Below are 3290 nucleotides of genomic sequence, written 5' to 3' on the forward strand. Positions count from 1 at the left end.
GGGAGTGGGGAATGTATTGCAGACAGCACTGCAATAAAGCATGAACCAGGTGTGCCCATAGTCCCCGACCGTGGCGCCTTTTGGGATCATCCAGAAGTACGTCCGCCCTTTTAGCCGTGACTATGTGCGTCTGCGTCCTGCCCTGTCAGAGTTCAGCCCAAGCGCTCGCCATGGCGCCTGGCAGGTAGGCAACATCTCGCGTGCAGTGCATGCGTGTGCGGCGGGATGGCCTACCCCGAGTCTCGCAGGCGCTGAGCTCCCCCACTTTGACACGAATGAATCTGTCGGAAAACAGGCGTACTTTCTGGACGATATTCGACGGCTCGAGAGAGAAGGAACCGACTCTCACGCGTAGTGTAATTGGAGTTTCTGCCGATCTAAAGGTTTTGTGCGCAGTGACTGCAATTCGTTAAAGATAAGTGGAAAAGGAAACGACTGGCCCTCCTTCACTCATTACCACTGGCCTCTCTTCTCTGTCCGTGAGAAAACTTGTTGCAAAACGAAAGTAAGAAATTAATTTTAAAACTTGTAATTGTAGAAGTTTTGACTCCATAACTTATATAGGGCGCAGAGGGCCGCCGGTTGGGCCGGGTCGGGTCGGACGACTGCACTCGCGAGGGGCAAACAAAAACTAATGCTGTCTGGTCTGCGCCACTCTGCATCACCCCTTGTCCGATCAGCCACTCTCTGGCTGAGGATGAGTTAAGGCACGTAGCCAAAGCCAGCTCAGCGGCCCAGCCAGAAATTGCTTATTGAAACGTGTAGTGTAGTCGTCGCGCGCCGAAGGTCAAGCTAAAAGCAAAACAAAACCGCAAAACTACGACGAAACAGGCAGTTTAACGAGACAACGAACGTCGAATTGGCAACCGATGATCATTACGGCCCATTTCTGACTAAATCTGCTGTTCATAACACGCCCCACACAGTGGACAGGACGCGCGGCTCCCTGCAGGATTCCAGCTCGTGGTTGCGATGTTTCCTCCTCTTAGCACCCGCAGGAGTTCCTACTGCCCACCAGCAGGGAGAGCAGTCAGTGCAGGTCGTTACAGTTCAGTTAGTGTGGAAACCCCCTCCCTCGAACGGTGGATGTACGCCAGCAGCGGGGACTTTGTGTCGTTGCGCGGCGGGCGGGGGAGTTCGACTACCCCTCGATCTTTGAGGTACTGCAGCTTGAGGAGATCGCCCGTGCCCCAACGGGAGGGTGCGGGTGGAGGAAACACCCAGGCCGTGATTGTTCGCGTCACTTTCCTTATAAGGAAAGGGTATACCCTTTATGTTTTGTACATCATGACTGTTTAGTGTTGCAACGCGTCCCTCGCGACCTGCGGATGTCCGCCCTGGAGCCGAGAGCAAAGACACTGTGGCTGCAGTTTCAGTTTGGTAGCCCCCCTAGCCCCTCTACGGACCGGGGGCCGCCGGGGGCCGCGCGGCCAGCTGGCGTATGCCGGGCCGGGGCGCTAATGGCTGCCACAACAAACCCGTTAATTATCACAGCCGCGCAATACTTTCATTTAATTTCCGCCGCCGAGCTGCTCTCGGAGATTCGCGCCCGATAGTTTTAATACTTGAGATGGAGATGGGATGGGCGGCGCGGCGGGCGGCGTCGTGTCCAGCCCAGCCCGCCCCTTGGCCTCGCCAGCTCCTAAACCGACCCAACCAACCACTCTTGGCCCTCATAGCTCCAGTGTTTCCCGAAATGCGGCTGTGGTAACAAGAAAACGACCAAAAACAAACGATAACGAGTATCATATGTGTGCACGTTTCCCCTGTCGTTTGGAATGCCATGGAACTAGAGTGATTTCGGTCTCGCAAATCTGTGAGCCACGGTCCTCCTTGCCACGCTCTCCCGCAGTCGGCAGTGAAGACGACGACGCGCCGGTTACACGGCCAGGGCGCCCAGGAGATGAAGCGCTTTGCGGCGCGGTGGGGCTCCGGAATATATTTCAGCCCCGACACCGCGATGGTGTAGTAGGTCGTGGCGGCGGGCAGCCGGCCGGGTGTGGATCATTTTCTCTGGATGCGTATACACCCCCTGCCCGCCCCCACTCTGCCATACCATGCTGTGCTTCTCAGAGCTCGTCCAGAGAGGAGAGGGAAAAGAGGGGGGGGGATATTGCTCAAGTTTGGCTGGGAGTTCCGGAGGCGAGACAGGGGACAGTGGACTGAGAAGCCAAGCCGAGTCCAACCAAGCGCTCGAGCAGCAGCACAGCAGCCTCAGCCTGCCCCGGTCAAGCTGCCCCCTCTCCCCCGGACCGGGGACGTGGACGTATGTCTCGCACCCGTCGGAATGGCCAGCGCGGGGCTTCATATACTTCCACGAGGTCCACTGGCGCGGTGGGGTACCCCCTCGCACCACCCCTCTTCCTCTTCGCGCCTCGCGGCACTACACTCCCTGACCCCGCGGTTTCCGCCGCGCGTGACATAACCTGGCCGCCGGCATACATGACGACGCGGTGGTGGGTGGGGGAGGCGAGGGAGCGGGGCTGGCGCCCGAGGGAAGTGAAGGGTAGGGTGCGGGCTGCTGCTGGGATTTGGAAAAGCATGGCGCTCTCGGCGTGTGAAGAAGTGTTTCGTTTTATTGCTGGTGTAAAAGGCGGGGGGCGACTGACGGGCCCCGGCAGCAGTGTCGCCAAACCGCCGCCCCCCTACCGCGTGTCGCGCCAACGCCGGCCGCTCCCCGAGCACACCCTCTCCACCCCCGCCCACTACCCGCTCGGGGCCGACGACAATGCTGCAGAGACGCGGCGGGGGCGGGCGACTCTGTGACGGTGAGACTGACTTGCCGTGGGGAGGGCGTCGTGCCACATGTGAGGGTTCTAGGAACAGCTACGTAGCCCTGCGCGCCCGACGCCACCTCCTCAAATACGCAATTCAGCAGGCGTCTGGCCGTGGAACGGGGTAGAAGGTGGTCTAGGGAGGACTTCAAACAGCATCCCAACACAAAAGAAAGGTACGCACCTCTAGGCTCGCCTCTGGGCACCACTTGCGTCTAAGGGGGGGGGGGGGCAATGGAGCACCTGGTAGGTAGGCAACAAAGGCTACATACACGTTTGTATGGCGGGGGGCGAGTTGGCCTACAATACCTGCCACAAGATTGAGTTTGAAAAAGTCCACGTGTAAAGACACTTTCAAGATAAATCAAATGGGCATCAGGTGGCTACGTCGGCAGGTCGTCATTCTATAAACTGGCTTGAGCGGTACCTTGAAAAATCCGTTATCGGCATTCTGAATAGTACCTATAGGAAGCGGTAAGGTACATTTACAAACTGGGTACCTAGGTACGGTAAGGT

This window comes from Frankliniella occidentalis, unplaced genomic scaffold (assembly GCF_000697945.3).
Source record: "Frankliniella occidentalis isolate FOCC.00 unplaced genomic scaffold, Focc_3.1 Scaffold18, whole genome shotgun sequence".
NCBI lineage: Eukaryota > Metazoa > Arthropoda > Insecta > Thysanoptera > Thripidae > Frankliniella > Frankliniella occidentalis.